Genomic DNA, 11,387 nt, shown 5'->3' with positions numbered 1-11,387 from the left:
GAGTTCAAATATAATGTGAGACATTAACTGTCTGACCCTTGTAGGATTAGGAAAACTGTAAGATGACAGGGGTCAATGGCAATGAAGTCTCCCTAATCCCTGGTCTTTGGAGAAACAAGCAGGCCTGATTGGTTGGGAGGGGCAGGAGTGCTCCTTCACCTCCCCCCACCCTGTAAGCAGTTGGAAATCAGTAACTGCCTGGTTATGGAGGATATTCTGACTTGATAACTTCTGGGCCAAGATGGTAAGTGAGGAAAGGCTAAACCCCTCGTGATAATAACTTCCTTTGTTTGAATTACTCTCTCATAGGATGAAAATATATGGGGTAAAGTCTTCAGCAAATCTGACCACTGGCTCTCAGGGCAAAGGCAGTTGATGAAAGGAAGGTAGTAAGTATAACCCCAGCTAACTATACAAACTCTATCTTTCACCAACTAGATCTATTTAATGATTTCAGGGAATAGGAGAGGGAATCAGTTTAAGGAAAGAGGAGGGAAGATAACTTGGCTAAACTGTTAACTTTAGGCTAACAACACATTCGGGGGGGGGGGAAGGGGGAATGTAACTTAAATGGCTGAAACCTAATCAAAGCTCCTAAATATCTTCCTTCTAAAACCATTTGATTCCCAAAGTGGGCGCCACCGCCCCCTGGTGGGTGCTGCAGCAATCCAGGGAGGTGGTGATGGCCACAGGTACATTTATCTTTCCTATTAATTGCTATTAAAATTTTTTTAAAAATTAATTTCTAGGAGGCTAAGTAATTTTTTTCTGGAAAGGGGGCGGTAGGCCAAAAAAGTTTGGGAACCACTGTCTAAACTAAAGGTTAACTGTGATTTTGCCTGAAGGTCTGTCAGTGTGGTTAGCTATCAAGGTAAAGCAGCCCTGGCTGTCAATGACTGAATGACCCAGCTCAGAGCTACACAGATTGCCCCTTTGCTCAGATCCAAGAGCAAAGAGTCAGCACCCTTACAAAAAGGGTGTCCTGGCTTTTATACCAAGACTCCAACTGCCTTTAACTGCTCCCTCTCTTAGAGTTCTGGGGGACACTATGGAATTCTGTGATGCAGCTTGAACCCCTCTCAGAAATATGGATCCCACACCCTTGGCAAGTCACTTTATCCTATTTACCTCAATTGCCTCATCTGTAAAATGAGCTGAAAAGAAATGACAAACCACTCTAGATTCTCTGCCAAGAAAACCTCAAATGGGGTCATTAAGAGTCAGGCATGACTGAAAATGATTGAACAACAAAATGTGCAAAACATGGTATGGGGTATAGGTGGAGAGATACAAAAAGATAAATGAGATGCCTGAATTCAAATCCAACCTCAGATGTTTACAAGCTACATGACCCTGGGCAAGTGACTTAACCTGTTTGCCTTAGTTTCTTCATTTGTAAAATGGGGATAATAATAGCACCTCTCTCCTAGGCTCATTATCTGTAGCAAGTGAAATAATATTTTTAAAGCGCTTAACATAGTGTCTGGCATATATTAGCTAAAACCTTCAGCAAGTATCATCTATAATGAGGATGAGTTAGAAGCCTTCACAATAAAAGAAAGGATGCCTATTATGACCACTATTATTTAATATTGTATTAGAAATGCTGGATGTAGCAATTAGAGAAGAAAAAGAAATTGAAGGGATTAAAGTAGGCAATGAGGAAACTAAACTATCACTATTGGTGGATGATATGATAGTGTACTTAGAGAATACTAGAAAATCAACTTAAAAGCTAGTAGAAATAATTAATAGCTTTAACAAAGTTGCAGGATACAAAATAAACCCACACAAATCATCAGCATTTCTATATATTACCAACAAATTCCAGCAGCAAGAGTTAGAAAGAGAAATTCCATTTTAAATCACTCTAAATAATATAAAATACCTGGGGATCTGCTTGCTAAGGCAAACATAGAAATTATATGAACACAATTACAAAACATTTTTCACACAAATAAAATCAGACCTAAACAACTGGAAAAATATTAATTGTTCATGGGTATGTCAAGCTAATATAAGAAAAATGACAATTCTACCTAAATTAATTTCTTTATTCAGTGCCATACCAATCAAACTACCAAATAATTATTTTATAGAGCTAGAAAAAATAATAACAAAATTCATCTGGAAGAACAAAAGGTCAAGAAAATCAAGAGAACTAATGAAAAAATGTGAAGGAAGGAGACCTAGCAGTACCACATCTCAAACTTGTAAGAATTAAAATTTAGTTATTATAGTTATATCTTTAAAATATGTGGCCGCCAGGAATCAACAATTCAGGTTGATTCCGTAATTAAATCAGACCCAAGTCAGCATCGGGTTGAGGAGTTTATTTACAATCAGGAAAGTGAGTAGGGATAAAGAGAAGAGGGAGGTTAGAAGACTAAATAAATGATGCTGTGAGCCGCAAGGCCCAACAGCCGGATAGGCAGAGTTTAGAATTGGCCAACTAGGCCAAGGAAGCCAGCCTAACTTACCCACGTGACAATACAGAGTGTAATCTGTCTGTGGTCTCAGGAGATGCTTCTTCTTCCAGTTCCAGACGCCAACTCACGCTACAGGAAGTTCACTAACTTACTTAAAGAGAATGTGTCTTTCATCACTTCCTGTGGTCCACCTCTAATTCAAATGGACAAATGGCAGTTTCTACATTGATTTGGACTGCCCAAAGGGCAGTCCCTTATTCTTGATTTGTTACTTATTGTCACGTGTGGGTAACTCGTCTCCCCTCCCCACTAAGGGAGGTGGGAGTGACATCATTAGCACGCCTGTGTTGAGTAGATTCTTGACTATTAAATGGGATCTGGCTATTCTATTTACACAAACTGTACTATAAAGCAGTAATCATCAAAACAATCTGGCACTGGCTGAGGAATAGAATGGCAGATTAATGCAGTAGATTAGATACACGTTATACAGGAGTAAATGACCTTAGCATCCTGTTGTTTGATAAATCCATAGATCCTAGCTTTTGAAATAAGAACTCATTCTTTAACAAAAACTGAGAAAATTGGAAAACAGTATGGCAGAAGCTAGGTCTAGACCAATAGCTCACACCCACAGCCAAGATAATGTCAAAATGGATATATGATTTAGATAAAGAGAATTATACCATAACCAAATTAGGGGAACACAGAATGATTTGCCTGGCAGATTTTGGAGAAGGGAAGAATTTATGACCAAACAAGAGACAAGAGAATATTATAGATATGAAATGAATAATTTTGATTATTTTAGATAAAAAACCTTTTGTACAAACAAAACTAATCTAACCAAGATTAGAAGGGAAATAACAAACTAGAAAAAAATTCTAAACAAATGTCTCTAATAAAGATCTAATTTCTCAAATTTATAAAGAACTAAGTCAAATTTATAAAAATACAAGCCATTCCCCAATCGACAAATGGTCAAAGGATATAAACAAGAAATTTTCAAATGAAGAAATCAAAGCCATCAATAATCATATGAAAAAATGTTCTAAATCACTCTCTATTAGAGAAATACAAATTAAAACAATGCTGAGGTACCACCTCACACCTATCAGATTGGCCAATATGGCAGTAAAGGAAAGAGGTAAATGTGGGAGGGGATGTGGCACAATTGGAAAACTAATGGTGAAGTTGTGAATTGATCCAACCATTCTGTAGAGCAATTTGGAACTCTACCCAAAGGGAAAGGGCTATAAAACTGTGCATAACCTTTGATCCAGTAATACCACTACTGGGTCTGTATCCCAAAGAGTTATTTAAAAAGGGGGGAAAGAACCTACTTGTAAAGTAATATTTATAGCTACTCTCTTTGTTATGGCAAAGAATTAGAAACTAAGAGGATGTCCATCACCTGGGGAATGGCTGAATAAATTGTGGCACATATTATGAAAAATGATGAGCAAGATGATTTCAGAAAAAGCTGGAAAGATGTGTAGGAACTGATGCAGAGTGAAATAAGCAGAACTGGGAGAACATTGTACACAGTAACAGCAGTATTGTACGATGATTATCTGTGAAAATGTGGCTACTGTCAGCACTGCAATGATCTGAAATGATCCTGAAAGACTTATGATGGGGAAATGCTATCTACCTCCAGAGAAAGAACTGCTGGAGTTGTCTTTCACATCAGTGTATCTTTGTTTTATGTTGAGGTTTTGGTTTACGTATGACTTTGCTCTTACAACAATGGAAGTGTGTTTGGTATGATGATAAATATCTATTGCCTTCTGAAATAAATAAATATTAGCTATTAGTGCTGGGCCTAGAGTCAGGGAGATCTGAATTCAAGTCTAGCTTCAGACACTTATTAGCTGTGTGACCCTGGCCAAATTACTTAACTTCTGCTTAGTTTTCTCACCTACAAAATGGAAGAGGGAAGTCTGGGTGGTTTGAATAAAGGTAGAGAAGTTTCTGTGGGAAGTGAAATAGAGAATCATTTAAGATAAAAATCAAAGTATATATACTCATTAGATGTATGACCCTGGGTGAGTCACAATTTCTGTTTGCCTCAGTCTCCTCATCTGTAAAATGGAGATAATAATAATACCACCCTCTCAGTGTTGTTGTCTAGATCAAATGAGATGCTTATAAAATGTTTAGCAGAGTACCTGGAACATAGTAAGTGCTATGTAAATATTAGCTATTTTCGTTATTGGTCAAGAAACATTATATCCTAAGACCAATAAAGAACTATAGTTGATTGCTGACCTTAAGATGTTTGGGGTGATACCTGAAAGAAAACAGAAAATGAAGAAGGGTGAATATTGTCCCAATGTTCATGAAATTAAAGAGAATAGAAATCTTAAATTATAGATCAATGAGTTTCACTTAAATTCTTGGCAAAATGTGGTATTATTAGAAGAAACAATTAGAGAAATAATTTGTGAGAATTTAGAAAAAGAACTGGTCATTAAAAGCCCAAATGGCTTCATTAAGAAGAGTCCAGAGCAGACTAACCTCATTTCCATTTTTGACAAGGCTATTAGTATGAATCTTATGCCTATATTTCAACATAACATTTTACAAAGTTTCTCTCACTCTCTTGGAAATAAGATGGATATATATGTATCGGCTGGGTGGCAGTTCAGTCACGTGGATTTAGAATGGGTTGATGACCAAAACCAAAGAGAAGTCATTAATGGATTGATGGCAGCTTGGAGGGAGGTCTCTAGTGAAATGCTCCAAGAGTTTGTCCTTGGTCCTTGGCACTAGTGGAGTTTATCATATTTGCAGATGACACAAAGCTGGAAGGGCTGACTAACTCACTGGCTAAGAGTTAAGATGCAAAACAGTTGTGACAGTACAGAATGTCAGTCCTAATCTAATAAAACAAACTTTAATAGGGATAACTCTAAAACCCTATTACTTGAATTCAGTGAAATAAACTCCAGGAATGAAGTATAGATTGGGATAAATATGGCTGGAAAATCCTGTATAAAAAAAGATTTATGGGTTAATAAGAATAGTAATGATAATAAGAATAACATTTATATAGCACTTGTTATGTTCTAGGCACTTTATAATCATTATCTCATTTGTTCCTCATAACAAGCCTGGGAGGTTATAATGATCATATATCATTATCTCCATTTAATAGATGAGGAAATTGAGATAGAAGTTAAGGGACTTGCCTAGGGTCATACAACTAGTAAGTGCTTGAGGCCAGATTTGACGTTGTCTTCCCGATTCTAGGCTCAGCACTTTTAAAAACAAAATGTATGGAATAACCCCTAAATGCTAATATAATTGTAGACTACATTAAGTGAGAAAATATGGCATAATGAGTAGAGAGCTACTTTTCAGTCAGAAAGAGTTGATTCAAGTACCACCTCTCCTACAAACCAATTAAGAGATCCTAGACAAGTCACTGAAACTTTTATTATCTCCTAACTAACTCTCTAAGACTTTATGTCACGGAGAAAGTGTTCATTTATATTGCTAGAGGAAGTTCCCTACTGATAGTTTCCTATGCCACTGAAATCAAGAGCTCAGTTTAAATTTTAAAAAAAGGCAAGAACCGAGTCTTTGATATTTTTTTGCCCTCTGATTTACCCCAATCACATCGCATCTGGGATATTTTGTTCAGCTCTGGCCACTCCATTTTAGGAAAGATATTAAAAAGCTGCAAAGAGGCAGGGAGGTAGCACAGTAAGAGCACCAGGCCTAGAGTAGGGAGGACCTGGGTTCAAATTTGGCCTCAGATACTTCCCGGTTGTAAGATTCTGAACAAGTCACTTAATCCTCATTGTCTATCCCTTACCGCTGTTCTGCCTTGGAACTGATAATTAGTATTGATTCTAAGACAGAATGTACGGGGCTTACAAAAAAGCTACAGAAAAGGACCACTAGAATGGCTAAGGGTTTGGAGGCTCCTGGTAAAATTTGAGATATTTAGCTTGGAGGAGAGAAGACTTGGAGGGGGATGCCTAATTGTTGTTCAGTAGTTTAGTCATGTCCAACTTTTCAAGACCCCATCTGGGATTTTCTTGGCAAAGATACTGGAAAGCCTTGCCATTTTCTTTTCTAACTCATTTTATAGATGAGGAAACTGAGGCAGAGTTAAATTCTGTCTGAGGTCAGATTTGAACTCAGAAGATGAATCTTCCTGACTCCAGGCCAGCACTCTATCCACTGTATCACCCAGCTACCCTGGAATGTACATAGGTACATATTGTTTTAAGAATTTGTTCATTTATTTATTTATTTATTTAAGAATATTTTTCCATGGTTACATGAATCATGTTCTTTCCCTCCCCTCCCATAGATAACGAGCAATTCCACTGGGTTTTACATGTGTCATACAATAGGTATCTTTTTAAAAAATATTATAAAGACTCATATAGGAGAGTCATAAGATTTTTTTGCACTTGAGAGCAAATCTAGGAGCAATCAAATCAACAAGTGTTTATTAAGTGTTTATTATGTGCCGGGCCCTATATCAAAGGCTAGAGATAAAAAAAGAAAGGCAGAAAGAATCCCTATCTTCAAGGGACTGGTTCTTCTTTTTCCAGGTTACATGTCAATACAATTTTCAACAATTGTTTTCTGACCTTTGTGACCCAAGTTCTCTCCCTCCGTCCCACCCCTGTCTCCTCCCCAAGACAGCAGGGAATAGAATAGAGGTTGTACATGTGTTATCAAACAATACATATTACCATGTTCATCATGTTGTGAAAGAAAACACACATTGCTTACACTAGAAAAATTCATGGAGGAATAATGTGAAGAATGGCATGCTTCAATCTGCATTCAGATTCTGTCAGTTCCTTCTTTGGTAGTGGATAGGTTTTGTTTTTTTTTTTCATTGTGAGTCCCTTGGTGTTGTCCCGGGTCCTTTTATTATTGATAACTGTTAAGTTATTCACAGTTGATCATCATAAACTATTGTTTATGTGTGTGCCTGTGTATGCCTGACTAACATTCTAAAGGAAGAGACAATGGGCAAACCAGTATGTACATCCAATCTATATAGAGTGTAAATGGAAAGTCATCTCAGAGGGAATGTGCTAAAACTTGGGCAAACGGGATAGGTCTTCTGCAGAAGGTAGAATTTGAGCTGAGTATTGAAAGAGAGAGGATCAGGGAGCCAGGTGTTGAAAGGAAGCTGCTCATGCAAAGGGTGTTTGCCAGTGAAAGCCAGTGAAAAAGGCAGAAGATGGAAAAGAAGCAGATTTTGGCTCAGTGTAATTCCTAACAATTATAGCTGTCCATAAGCTGAATGGGTCGCCCAGGGAGGCAATGGCTTTCTCATTCTCTAGGAGTCACGGAGCAGACCCTCTTGGTGGTTTGGGGATATTGTAGAAAAGATTTCTATTCAAATATGGATTGAACAAGATGACCTCTGAGATGCCTTCAGACTGAGATTCTGAGACAGTCTTTGTTCTGTGTATAACAGCACTCACTGTGAGTCTGAGGAATTATGGATTTGATGTTTTTTAAACTGTATCCATGGTACCAGCTGCCTCGAAACTGAGTAAGTCAGTGTCACATTTCTAAATGTGTCATTCTCAAATCTTACTGGCTAAATGGCTGCTCTAGGAAAGAAATATTTTGAAGGCAGCCATCAGGGACAACAAGTAAGCCCCAAACTTCATAACCATATTTCATAACCATAATTCATATTTCAGATGCAGCTTACAGATAGATAATACTAATCACACCCATACCACAGGGGAAATGAACCTGGAAATGTTGTTAGAGGAAAACAGAAGTGTAGTCTTTGTCTAAAAGGAGGCAAACAACAGACCAACCAAGAAGATCCAGCCACTTGCACCAGCCTGAGCACAGAGAGCAAGAAGCCTTTCTCTCCCTGCCCCTCAACCTACGCCAATGGGCATCAAGAAGAGAGACAAGCCATACCTACTGCCACTGAGGGGAGCCACTGACTTCCCTTCAACAACCAACCCTCATTGCCCAAATGCCAACTTTCCACTAGGAGATCGTTCAGGGTCAAATGAATGATGACACCCTCCCCTCAGATCTCTACCTCTGCTACATGTATCCCAGAGTCTCTAAATGGTATAGCAAATAGAACACCAAACATAGAATCAGGAAAATCTGAGCTTAAATCCAACCTCTGACTCTAGCTATGTGACTCTGTGTCTCCATCTATGAAATGAGGATAACAGCATATTCTTCTCAGAGTTCTTATGAAGATAAAATTATAAGATATTTCTAGGGTTCTTTTTAAACCTTAGAGTGCTATATAAATGCTAGTTATTATTATTCCACTCTAATCCTTGATCCCATTGATCACCTGCCTCACCATTACTCCCCAAGACCCTCTAGACCTTGCCACCTGCCCTTCTCCTTTCCCTTCCTAAATTTTATTGGTTTTTCTATCTGCTGTGAATTGAACTTAAACTTGGATGTTGTCTCCTCTAGTTAGAATGTGAACTTTTTGAAAACAAGGACTGTCTCAGTTTTATATTTGTGTCCCAGCACCTAGCATGGTGCTTAGTAGATAATAAGCACTTCATCAATGTTTTTCCATTCCATTCTATTCTCTGATAGGAATCCCAAAATAAGGGTGATCTTTTTTTTTTTTAGTCTGGGCCAGTGATTTGATTTCTGTAGGGAATTCCTAGTGTGGAAACTCCCTTGATTCATAAAGGCTGGCAATTCATCTATAACTTAAAGACATAGGAAGTTTCAGAGGACCCTGAAATGTTACATTATTTGCCCATGGTCACACAACTAGTATATGTCCAAGGTAGGACTTTCTCTTTCCAAGGTCTTTCTGATTCCAAGGTCAGTCTTATATGTACCACAGGGCTTTTCTAGGATGAATGAATACATAAATGAATGAAATTTTAATTTTAATTTTTTTCTTAGCACTTATTAAGCACTTACCATGGGTCAGAGCTGTGCTAAGCTTCACAAAGCAAAGATCATCTCCTCAAGGAGCTTACATTCCAGGAAACGACAGTAAATTTGGAGAAATAGTGGAGGGAAGAGCAGGGCAGAACATTTTGGACTGGGAAGTCAAAGAAATGAAGACTGGAATCAGTGGATAATTGACACACCCTCCAGCACTTAGCACAGTGTCTGGTGTGTAATTAGGTACTAAATAAATGTCTGTTGATTAGTTATTAATTTCTAGTATTGATTTGATTACTCGAGGAATGGCAGGAGGGACCAAAGTTAGCATTGTGCTGGCTACTGCTGGATGAGATAAGGTGAATGCTATTCAATTAGCTCAGAGTCCCACAGTGGGGTCTTGAGTTCTCAGGCAGAGGTGAAGGCTGCAGAAAAGGAACATGGCAGTTTTAAGGCAGACACTATATGCAAGATATGTGTGTGTGTGTGTATATGCGTTTTCCATTTGAAATATCTGGAGGCGGAATGATATAATCAGTGGAGAGTTATAACAAGCAATTAATCATGAGTCAAAGGACCTGGGTCAAAAATTCCTGCGACTTACTTCCTATTTACAACTAGGTGGCAAGGTGGATAGAGCACCAGGCCTAGTTTAAATCTGGCCTTGGACACTCACTAGCTTTGTAAGTCACTTAAGCCTATTTGCCTCAGTTTATTCATCTGTAAAATGAGTTGGAGAAGGAAATAGCAATCCACGCCAGTTATCTTTGTCAAGAAAATCCCAAATGGAGTCACAAAGTCGGACATGACTGAAATGACTAAACAACAATAACTTACTTCCAGTAGGACATTGGCCAAGTAACTTGTATTCAAAACCAAAAATCATTTATCACCATGTGCTAGCTACTGTATTAGACTCTAGGATAAAAAGAAATAAAACAGTTCCTGCCTATTTTCTACTGAGTTTATTTTTTTCTCTCGAACTTTTTTCTAATGTACAAACAAATAAACAATATATACAAAATAAGGTCAATTTTGCGAAGTGGGACTAACAAAATCTGGAAAGAACTCTTGTAGGAGGTAGTTCTCAGCCCTGAAGGGAGCTCCAAGAGGTAGAGGGGAAGAAGAGAGCATTCCAAGCGTCTCCTAAAGTAAAGAGGCAAATGATGACTTGGGTCTGGTGGTTTAGAGCCAGCTCAGGCTGCTTTTGGAGATCTGATTGTGAAATTTTCAGTATGAGGCATTGGCACATTACAAATTAGGGCTTGGTTCATTGATCTGTTGATTGTACAGACTTTAAAAAGTTATGGAGAAAATGGTAATAACAGAAATTAAACAAAAAATTTGTCTCTGTGTACATCCTGGGCATTTGTTTATGGAGAGCATACATGCCCTGAGTTTGGGGAACAGTAAGTAGTCAAGTTTGGTTGGAAAGTAGAGTATGAGAAAAAGAGTCACATGTAGCAGAACTGCAAAGATAGACTGGAGCCAGATTTTAAAGGACTTTAAATTAAAAAAAAAAGAATTTGTATTTTACTCTAGAAGCAATAGGGAGCTTTTGAAGATTCTTATTGCAGAAGGGTAACGTCATCTGACCTATACTTTAGGAGCATCAATATGAGAGACATGCCAAAAGTGGATCAGGGAGGGGAGAGGCTGGAGGAAGAGAATTGCCCAAAGGGCAGAAGTGTTGCTGGTAGGGACAAATGCCTTTGTGGTGTGAGAGGAGAAGAGATAGCTACAAAAGACCTTGTGGCCATAAAAACAAAAATACTTGGCAATTAATTGGATATAAAGAGTTTGTGACAGTGAAGTCTAGAATGCTTACTATATCTGTGGACTTGAAATGAATTGAGTGGACCTCTCTGGATCTCATTTTACCCCTGGGGAATTGGCATACATGAACCCTAAAGTCACTTCTAGCTTTGAATCTAAGCTTTTATTATTCTAATATATATGTTAGCATTAACCTAGAATCAGGAACACTCATCTTCCAGAGTTCAAATCCAGCCTCAGACACTAATGATCTAAAGTGAAAATAAAAAGTCTATTAAATAGTTCCACAAAATATTTCAT

This window comes from Gracilinanus agilis, chromosome 1 (assembly GCF_016433145.1).
Source record: "Gracilinanus agilis isolate LMUSP501 chromosome 1, AgileGrace, whole genome shotgun sequence".
Lineage (NCBI taxonomy): Eukaryota > Metazoa > Chordata > Mammalia > Didelphimorphia > Didelphidae > Gracilinanus > Gracilinanus agilis.
Note: the sequence above shows the minus strand (reverse complement) of the source record.